The sequence below is a fragment of the Megalobrama amblycephala genome, linkage group LG6 (assembly GCF_018812025.1).
Source record: "Megalobrama amblycephala isolate DHTTF-2021 linkage group LG6, ASM1881202v1, whole genome shotgun sequence".
Taxonomy (NCBI): domain Eukaryota; kingdom Metazoa; phylum Chordata; class Actinopteri; order Cypriniformes; family Xenocyprididae; genus Megalobrama; species Megalobrama amblycephala.
In genome coordinates this window covers 41147199-41158290 of record NC_063049.1, presented here as the reverse complement: position 1 = coordinate 41158290, position 11092 = coordinate 41147199, and the positions used below count along the sequence as shown (strand labels likewise).

At 34.9% G+C, this 11092-nt stretch overlaps 1 protein-coding gene across 2 annotated transcripts in view; it reads left to right on the top strand.

The window, feature by feature from the left end:
- Positions 1-360: 360 nt before the first annotated feature.
- The window catches only part of xirp2b (xin actin binding repeat containing 2b), a 52039-nt gene continuing 41307 nt past the window's right edge, over positions 361-11092 (top strand). For both annotated transcript variants that reach the window (XM_048194647.1, XM_048194648.1), the window contains exon 1: positions 361-544. The gene's annotated coding sequence lies outside the window, so the exon portion shown is untranslated. The remainder of the gene's footprint in view (positions 545-11092) is intronic.

The window sequence follows — 11092 nt, the reverse complement described above, 5'->3', positions numbered from 1 at the left end:
CTGTCACCTCTGTTCCATATTTAATCGGTGAATGTGACAGACAGAAAAGGGTGAGATTTCACAAAAATTGTTTTGTTTTGAGTCAGTGGACGCCAGCTTTAGATGAGCCAATAAAACCAATGGATAAAGCAGCATTAGATCACATGCAGATGTAATAATCCCATAATGCAGCGTGTTGATTTCAATGACAGAACACAAAATGATTATTTAACCTATAGGTCGAGCAAGAAACACTGACTGTTGCTTCCCAGCATGAAACGAAAGGCATGAAGGCCTCCAAAAAAAGCCCTGCTGGCAGTGCGCAGGGTTGGACCGAGGGGAGGGGAGAGAAGAAGGTGGTCTGAAATAAAAGCAGCTGTTCCCGAAGGCTCGCTGGATACACGTTACATTTATGGGTGCTGCTGGAGCTGGTCTCCACCAGCCTCAGGAGAACTAAACAAGCCAGACTGCTGGCGAGTCTGACGACCTGCAGGACAGGCAGGAAACTACAGGCACAATCTGTGGATCTCTAACCCTCCTCTTCCTCCAGACTGACACACAGTTGGTGAGTGTGACGCTGCTTGGATGGATTGATCTGCTTGGTTTGTGTGAATTGGATAATAAGGGAATGTTCAGCTTGTTAGAGCTGCAGTACAGCCGAAATGAACTCTGCGTCATTGAATGATTTACCTGTTATCATTGTAAAGCTGCTTTGAAACAATCTGTATTGTATAAAGTGCTATATAACGGTGGCTTGACTTAACCTCTAATCCTTTTTAAAAGGAAATGTGGTGGAAAAGATGACTTTACAGGGAGTTTTGTAGTCATTGTTAGTGATTGGAAGAGACACATTACTCTGGTAAATGGTGCTTGCCTTGTGATTAGAAGAAGACGATTTGCAGGTGTTTTCTGTACAGATAAGAGTAGAGTGATTCTGAAGAAGAGTCTCCTTAGAATAATTGGTCCTAATTATATACTTTTTGGTAGTGTTTTTTTTTTTTTTTTTTTAAGGTGCCCTAGAATTAAAAATTTAATTTACCTTGGCATAGTTAAATAACAAGAGTTCAGTACATGGAAATGACATACAGTGAGTCTCAAACACTGTTGTTTCCTCCTTCTTATATAAATCTAATTTGTTTAAAAGACCTCAGAAGAACAGGCGAATCTCAACATAACACCGACTGTTACGTAACAGTCGGGATCATTAATATGTACGCCCCCAATATTTGCATATGCCAGCTCATGTTCAAGGCATTACACAAGGGCAGCCAGTATTAACATCTGGATCTGTGCACAGCTGAATCATCAGACTAGGTAAGCAAGCAAGAACAACAGCGAAAAATGGCAGATGGAGCAATAATAACTGACATGATCCATGATTACATGATATTTTTAGTGATATTTGTAAATTGTCTTTCTAAATGTTTCATTAGCATGTTGCTAATGTACTGTTAAATGTGGTTAAAGTTACCATCGTTTCTTACTGTATTCACGGAGACAAGAGCCATCGCTATTTTCATTATTAAACACTTGCAGTCTGTATAATTCATAAACACATCTTCATTCTTTATAAATCTCTCCAACAGTGTGTAATGTTAGCTTTAGCCACAAAGCACTATCAAACTCATTCAGAATCAAATGTAAACATCCAAATAAATACCTACGCGATTAGACATGTTGCATGACGAACACTTTGTAAAGATCCATTTGAGGGTTATATTAGCTGTGTGAACTTTGTTTATGCTGTTTAAGGCAAGCGTGAGCTCCGTGGGCGGGGAGCGTGAGCATTTAAAGGGGCCGCACACTAAATCGGCTCATATTTAATGATGCCCCAAAATAGGCAGTTAAAAAAAATTAATAAAAAAAAAAATCTATGGGGTATTTTGAGCTGAAACTTCACAGACACATTCAGGGGACACCTTAGACTTATATTACATCTTTTAAAAAAACGTTCTACGGCACCTTTAATGTATGTATTATTATCAATTTATACTGTATGTAATTTAATAATAATAATTATTATTATTTTTATCATCTTCATCATTATTGCTATTATTGTTATTATTGCTATTATTGTTATTTATGTATTTAATATTTTAATATTATTTTTATTATTATGTACTTTTAAATATTATATGTAATTTATTATTATTATTATTATTATTAAATATTATATGTTAATGCATATATATTTATATATTTTTATGTTTCTATTATTATTATTATTATTATTATTATTATTATTATTATACCAGTTGTCAGACATTCAAGAGCTATTAAAATAAATTCTTGGTTGATAAAATGAGCTTAGGAAGTGGGAAAACTTATTTTCTGCTTTTGTTATACTGTAAAAAACAGCAGTTTGTTTGTTTTTTTGTGCTTTTTTGTGCATATATTCGAATAGGTTTGTTTGGATTTATTAATGGTACTTGCTAACAAACCCCTAAGCATAATTATTCAATTTAGCTGAATTTCTCTTCTAGCATGTTTGTGTTATGGGCATTTAAATCCTGCGGTTTGTTGAGGAGAGCTGTGCTGTTTCTTTTACAATAATCCGATTTTCACCTGGTGGATGATAAAATAGAAGACAAAGTCCCACAGGCTTGATTTGAAGGACTCGAGCCATAACTACAGACCATAAACTGCTATAGTCTTACAAGTTAGTCATCAAATATGTTCATAACTTTAAGCCAGTTACATAAAAACGTAGACTGGTCTAATTTGATACTGAAAAGTAATAATGATTGCCTCTTGACTAACTGCTACTTGATCATACTAGTTCTTAAGGGACACAGTCTTAACACAATTACTATGTTTATGACACTGACCTCAGAATATAAGAGAGTCTTGAGAGTAAACATCACTTAGCAACACCCTGGCAACCACTCAGTACAATCTAGCATTGTGGCAGTGAGTTTTGCTAGGGCAGATCTAGTTTCTACATTGTTTGGTAATAAAAGCTTTTTCATTTTGCTGTGAAATCCCATATTGAGCTGTTTATTGAATCGGTCATAAACCTGCTTTGCTTGAACCGCCAGCAATCTTCCTCCAGACTGATGTCAGACTCTAGGCTCCGTCTAGATGACGGAAAACACAAGGATCTCATTAAGACATTGTTTGTTTCTTTTTCACCTGATCAATTCTGTCACTGTCCTGAAATTGCCTGTAAATTAGTTTTTTTTCTCTCTTTTAACTTCACTCTTTCTGCAACAAATAACAAAATTGACTTATTGCTAATTTAATTTCACTTGCTCTCAAAAAGTTTTGTGTTCACTGAGGTGTCACAAGCTCTTCCTTTATACTTAGATGCATTCGTAACATTTATGTTACTGTACAAATATAGCATTTTAATTTAATTGACTGCTAAAGCGAAACAATGACAATATATAATAATTACACCTTACTGAAATATTAGTGTGACTAGCTAATTAAGAAGTCAAATGCCGTTCATAATCCATTATACTTTTATAATGTGATGATGGTTTATTTGGTTAATTCTGATTTAATTATTTAAATTCTGACTTTTGTAGTAACAGGCTACTTTTTTTTGTAAAAGTGCAGCATTAAACTGAATAGCTGTTATTTGTCAGGATGTGTTGCATGTGCAGTTTTATAACCGAGCACGCTGAGATAATAATAAAATGTGCTCTCTTAAAATGTCCCTCTCTCTCATAAGACACATTGAGATGTATGATTTATTTTTGTGAATTGGTTTATTTAGAGGGCTCATCTACTGTATATGAAACATTTAAGAAAGCAACAATAGAAGAACAGCAGAAGATTCACTCATTTATTTGTTGAAACAGAATATTAGAGCTTTTTTGTAGCTTTAGTAGTTAAATGCTGGTTCTTATCAGTGTTTTTTATTCAGTTACATTTTTTTGTTGATTTTATTAGTTGCATTTAGTCTAAGGGTCGTTTACACGACACAGTTTTCAACTAAAAACAGAACATTTCTCATGCATTTTGCCTGTTCGTTTACATGGCAATGGCATTTTGGGGGCCTGAAAATGCAAACTTTTGAAAATGAGTGTCAAAGTGCAAGTTTTTGAAAACAGTACTGTTAATGTCTCTGTGTAAACTACAAAATGTGAATTAGTGAAAGCGGTGATGTCATGCACATGCATATTACTCGTTCAGTCTATATTTGCATAGTTTTTTTTTTTTTTTTTTACAAAGTGACATCGCCAACTACTGGCCTGGCATGAATAATACAGTGTTTTTAGTCATTTTTGCAGTTGTCGTGTAAACGTGCCCCAAATCTATATTTAAATACCTAACTGAGATCCATGTTGGTTTTGTGCCAGATAAATGCTCTGATTGCTTGTACACTTATTGTGTAGTGAACTATGTTTTCCAAATGAATAGCTTAATTGCAGTTTAACTACTTTAAAGTATAAGCAAGTAAGGTAGAATCGCCAGCACTAAAATATTTATATAGTTCATTTAGTTCATTAGTATGTAAACACTTAATTGTTGCATTTTCTCCATCTTTCATAAAACCTTCCATTTGAGTTTAATCAGACGTTCAGCACATCACGCTGTGGATCTTCTAACACTCTTCAGCTCTCCCTCAGAAACCTGATCCCACCAGCCACCCTGGTTTAAAATAAGTTAGATTTATTTTTGCGGCTACTTGGCGCCTAGATTACTTCACTTTCCTGTTATGTGAGCTCTGGACTGTACATAACTCATTACAAGATAGCCCTGGATTGTTGACACGTTTAAAGCGTAAGGATTCGTACGTTCTCAGGGTGAAAGCTTTCAACCGGCACAAGCTCGGTAGTAAGCTAAGCCTGCCATATAGAGCACTGTCCTAAATATGAAGAACAAGGATGTTCCATCATCTTCTCTAGCACAGAGCCACATTTTAAATGCTTCGGAAGCACAAGAGTAGCTGTTACCAGGCTTATTTTGGGTGGTGGATGTCTGTGGTTGCTCATCCTTCTTGACAGGTTGATGGGTTTACACCAACGTACCCCCCACGCCAGCACGGCTAAAATAGAGTACTCTTTACCCGGTGATGTTATGTTTCACCTCCCATGATCATGCATCATATGACTGCTGTGCATTTGAGAAATGTCTTCTGGCTTCAGGACTGGATGATTACAGCTATTTTCATACTTTAGTACTTTTGACCATTTTGGGGCTAATTTATATATAGGACTGGATGATATAGCTAAAAAAAATCTTATATATATATCCCCCAAGATACTGAATGAAGTACTGAAAATATGAATAAATAAAACAACATTTATTTATTCATATTTTCAGTACTTCAATTAGTATCTTGGGGAAAAAAAAAAAAAAAAAATATATATATATATATATATATATATCGTTTAGTGTCTGTCTGTAAATAAAATTACAAATTTTTCCCCACTAAATCAGTTCAAGTAACATTTAGTAACATCAATATTTACATATATTTTAATAAACATATTATTATTTACAGTCAAACCAAAAATTATTCAGACATTTTGATATATTTTTAGTAGTGGGTGCAGGACACTATAGTTCATTTATGTAAGTGAGGATAGCAAAATAAAGTAAACTGTGACATATTATACCAAAAATTCTTCATACAGTGGACTACCTGTAAAATTGATTAAAAATTGGAACCAAAAATTATTCAGACACTTTGACCTGACAATGTTTTGCTTAAGTGTTATCTGAAATAATTAAAATTATTATATTTTTTTTTGACAGTTTAACTCTGAGATCTTGTCATATATTATTACAATTTTTTAAACTGTAGTGAATAAACTGTAATAATGAATGAAATGTTCAAGGTGTCTGAATACATTTTGGTTTGACTGTACATTTGGATATATAGTAATAATAATTATTATTATAGTTTTTTCAAAATGTTGGTTAGTTGTTTTATCAGCAGCCTTACCTAGCATCTTTATTTTTTTCTCTCATCATTTGAAGATACGAAGAGTCTAATTTTTATTTGATTGGTTTTATGCTTTGTGAAGTAAACATTAAATTATAATTGACCATTTTAATGCATGTGTCTGATCTTTGTTGTCCCATAAAACATGATTGTCTTCGTAATAATCAAATGAGCAGTAAAGGGATGTTGTGAGTGTTGCGGGAGTGCAGATATTGGAGTTCTCTAGTGATTAAATCATTGTCAGTGTGAACGCAGCTTCTCCTCTTACCACGTGACTCCATTCTGCTCTGCAATGCCTACTTTTCATTATACCATAAATTCCTGAAAGATAAGATCAAGTACTACCTTCCATTTTGACTTGTTGAAAATCCTGTTTCACAGAAATATGCCACAATACTGAAGTAAAAAAGTGATGGTGTAGCTTAATACTGAAGGATCAGGCTGGAAACTGCTAGATTGTAGACTCAAAACCCACAAGAGATGATGCATGAAACTCCATAGTGCCCTTGAGCAAAGCTCTTAACCCCAGGTTGCTCTTGGGGGATAATAAGTGTGCTTTAAGCTTTAGATAAAAGCTTCTGCTGCATGACAAATAATTAAGTAAGTAAATGAAATTACTAAATGTGACACTGGAATAACTTATAGGAACACATAGTAATGCCTGACCAAACAGCACAGCCATTAAAGCGTATATTTCATTTACAGACCATTTAAAGCTCTGGGCTGCCAGCACATTTATACAGAAGTGAACCCAAAACACGGCACCTGACACAAGCGTTTTATTCATCTTTATGTACCTATTTAATAAATGCTTCAGTGCCATAAATAAGTCTTTAAATGGAACGAAATCATTAAAAGTTAATGAAGAGTCCGTTTTGCTGATTGTGCTGCAATACAGCATTTTATGTAATGACAGGCCCCGCTGCTTTTACTGCAACTGCAGACATCGCCAGCCATTAGTGCACTCTATAATGGATGTTGTGAGATTATAACTGGGTAAATCTCACAAAATCTGTCAAGAAAATTGCTTGGTTTTTCTTCAGTCCAAAATTAAAAGAAATAAAAAAAATTATACTTTGCATAAAGAAATTGAAGCCTATTTTTAAATAGAAGATAATAAGATCTGCTGTGAGCATGTAAGACATACTGCTTCAGCACAAATAGAATATATAAAATTACCTGTATAGCAGATCTATACAGATAGAGCTGTGGAAGCTGTGGAAGAGAGAGAGAGAGATCGCCTGAGCGAACATTACCTGTGTCTGATATAACATTCATGGTTACACTTTATTTTACAGTGCCATAGTTACTGTACTGAGTACGTAAGTACTGAATACTATTAATTAACTACATGTACTTACTATAGAGTTACTGTTAGGGTTAGGGTTTGGTTTAGGGTTAGTTACTTGTAATTATGCATAATATACTGTTATGACTATAGTAATTACATGTAGTAATGTGTAACTACGGCACTAAAATAAAGTGTTACCACATTCCTTCTTCAGGTCAATGTCCATAATATTATATCCATTATAAAAATCTGTTTGTATGTCCGCCGAGGAAAGTGATCTTTGTATTTGTCCTTTTTACAGTTAAGGGAATTTTCCATAACATTCAGCGCTAAAACAACGTTCTTTGTTTACAAAAGTCCCTTTCAATTTAAAGCTGCTGTCCGCAGTTTTTCCTCTTTGTCGCCATCTCTGTTTGAAACATGCGATTGCAATCATATGCGGAACAGTTATCTGTACGTACGTTGTGCCTCGGCACAGCTCGTCAGCGCGGATGAATCTAATGCTTGCTGTCAGTCACCGCAACGGTGTGGATACTGTACTTCAGAATCACAGATTCTACGTCTTGAAAGTATGACCAATATAAGAATTTTCACTGGAAAATATCATCTAAACAAGTAAGTAACATGTCTGCCACTTTTGTTTTGACCAACTGAGGAAAAAAGCATTAGGCCTACAATAAATTGCACTGCCAATGATGATTAAATCTAACGATCGCTTAGCTCTGATCACACCAAACCGTGCAAATTATTATTACTGTTATACTTTGTTCTCAAATTGTTAATGTTAACAACATCAGCACTGCGTGACTATGTGTATTTAGTGTGTATTAGCGTTACCTGTAGATTTCAATTTCTGTAGCCACTCCACAGTCCGAAGTCTTTTGCTTTTTGACTTTGGGTGAATCTCCACTTGTCACTGATGATTGTCATTTGGACGTTTCTGGATTACAATCCGCCATCAAAATGATAAGTTTAATTATTTCAGCTGCTGTGAGAAAAGACTATAAATGTGCCGCTACCGGCAGCTTCCTCACGATATAACTGACTCGACGGGACTCCTTCCTTTGTTTACGGACGTGACGTAATGACGCACGGAGGAACTGCTGCATGCTTGAATTTCCTGCGGAAATCCGCCATGTCGCTCTTATTATAAAACATTATTACAAGCTTACTGTTGTGAATCGAGACAAGATAATTAGTTTTGAACACTGGCTGGTTATGTACTTGTTCAAAAGTTGACTTTGGATCATTTTTAACCAAAAAAAGTTGCGGACTGCAGCTTTAAAAGTCTTTTGCGACTGAATCATTCACTCGTAAAGTTTTGCCCCATCTAATGCTGTATTAGTGTAACTTTCACTCAATCCAAATTATGCACTAATGGACCCTTTCTACAAATACAACATATTATTTATATAAACTATTATTTACCGAACAACAATATTTAAATTAACAACAATAGCCATTATAAATGACAATGGTAAATAAACACAAGTGTACGATTCAGTCAAACATACAAAAGCAGTGCTCTACAGGATATAAGTTAAATATAGTCCTAATATTAAATTATTAAATTTAACATTTCCCAATTCGATTTGCTCAGGAACAAGTAATAGATTAATAAGACCCAAAATTAATTATATCTCATGTTTAACCACTGTAAAAGCCAGCAGCAAATCACCGAAGCACTGGCTGAGATGAAGCTGTTCTCGGCGGGTACACGAGCACTGTCCGAAAACGCATCTCTGAAAATGTCTAAACAAATTGTAAAATAGGCGCTATGATTAAATATGAGTCACATATTTCATGCCTAAACAACTACATTCTCACCTAAAAAAACTCTTAAAACTACAGTTTGTGGTACAATGTGTAGTATTTGTAAAAAAAAATACAGTGGATTAAAAGACAAGTGGTGAAAAGGTAGGAGTGCTGTTAACACTAGAATATTGCACAGCTCTCGGCCAATCAAGAACCAGAAAGAACTGTTGTATGTGTACATGTATGTATGTGTATATATATATATATATATATATATATATATATATATATATATAATTGCTGTTTGTTTTTACAAACGTACAATTGAGTTACGGATTGTTACATGTTTATTAATCTGAATGTAGGATTCCTAGTGAACTCAAATAATTGAATATTGCTTATGTTGTTTCAGGATTTTTATTTCAACAACTGTTTTGTTGGTGCATTTACGTTTTTTTTTTTTTTTTTTTTTTTTTTTTTTGTATGTTTGTTTGATATGAATAGTTCACCAGCATTAGCAAGCAACAGATTCTTGCACTCATCCTGATCATGTTTCGTCTACTGGCATGTGATCAGATTCCCGGCTTAGACTGTCACTCTAATGAAGACACCAAAGCATTTCCCACAATGCTGCTGTCAGTGCTGTGAATGGTTTTCTTAATAATGAAACACAAATAAAACCCACACCGCATCTCATATTCATGCCTTTGCTAACACAACAACAGTGCAATCATTTATTTTAATTGCTATCTTCAGAAAAATATATTTCTTCTTCTTCTTTTTATTCTTCTTTTTTTTTTGTTGTTGTTGTTGTTGTTGTTGAAAGTGCTTGTTATAGTAGATGATTCTTCTATTCGAGAGTGTGCCGGATTTATTTAAAAATCAATGCTACTCTTTAAACAAATATAAGCTCTGTTCCAAAACTGCCACACAAACATTGGATATTTTAATGAATTTAAATGGATACTAATCTGGACCCTTTTCACGGACTGTGATGATGCGTATCCATGATACATGGCTGAATTTGGCTCACTAGTTTTTGTTAGAGAACTTATTGTAGAGGAGCGTGGAAATGTTTTAACAAGCACTACAGAACTGCATTAGCTGAGCTGTATGTCAGAAACGTGTTCAATCACATGTGACAGGCTATTATACACCTCTTAGTCAGTTCAAATTTGAGTCCTTCAGAGGAATTGGGCTGTTGTACACCAACATTAATGCATTTTTCTTTGCCTATACATCAATATAAACACGCTAACACAGAGGGTGGCATTAGATGTTCGGTTCTGATGCGTAAACCGTTCGAGATGCCAACAGCTCATTAACTTAATGAGGTTTCACAACTGCCAGAAAGACGTGTTTTCATATTCGACACTGTTTAGTTGTGTTAGTGATGGGCTGATGGTGTAATTGATCTCGGTGATGCTCCTGGAATGAAGCGAGATCGCCTTTGGTTATGAAAGTTTCTCCACCACCTCACAACATCTCCCATTAAGGTCTCACCTCCGGCTATGTTTAGGCTTGTTAGAAATACAGCGTGACTTCATCCTAGAACGACTCGGAGGTGTCTGGCCTTTGAGACAGCGTTGACAGATAGTCTGTTGTCTTAGCTAGAATTGCAACCTGTGTAGATATGCAAACTCTTGCAGTTAATGTAGGACCATTTGACCTTTTGCAAACATGACCTCTGGTCACATGTGATATTAAGCACGTATCTGCTCTTCATCCAAGAATATGAATTCCTTGTAAGGTGCTTGGCTGAATACTGAATAGGATTCCTGATTATTCAATTTAGCCCGGCTGTCGAGTGCAGAATGTTGTCATTGTATTGTCGAGTCATTAGTGAACTGTCATTTGTTGTGGATAAAGCAATTCATCTCCTTTTTTTAATGAGCAACACAATTAAAGTCTTAATGAAGCCACTGTATGACTCCCAGATTGCTGTAATCAGTCTTTATTGAAGTTTTAGAATCACGTTCCACCTAAAAAACCTGGTGCATTAATCTAAGGGTTGTTTCTACAAAGTGAGGACGTATAAATCGTGTGTAAAACATCTGACGGTTTTAAATAGTAATATAGCTCTGGGGATTTATATATTCATCAAGGATTACATCGTAGAACAATCTGACTCTGTTTCAATCTGCCCTGCAGTTAATCTTGCTTTTATG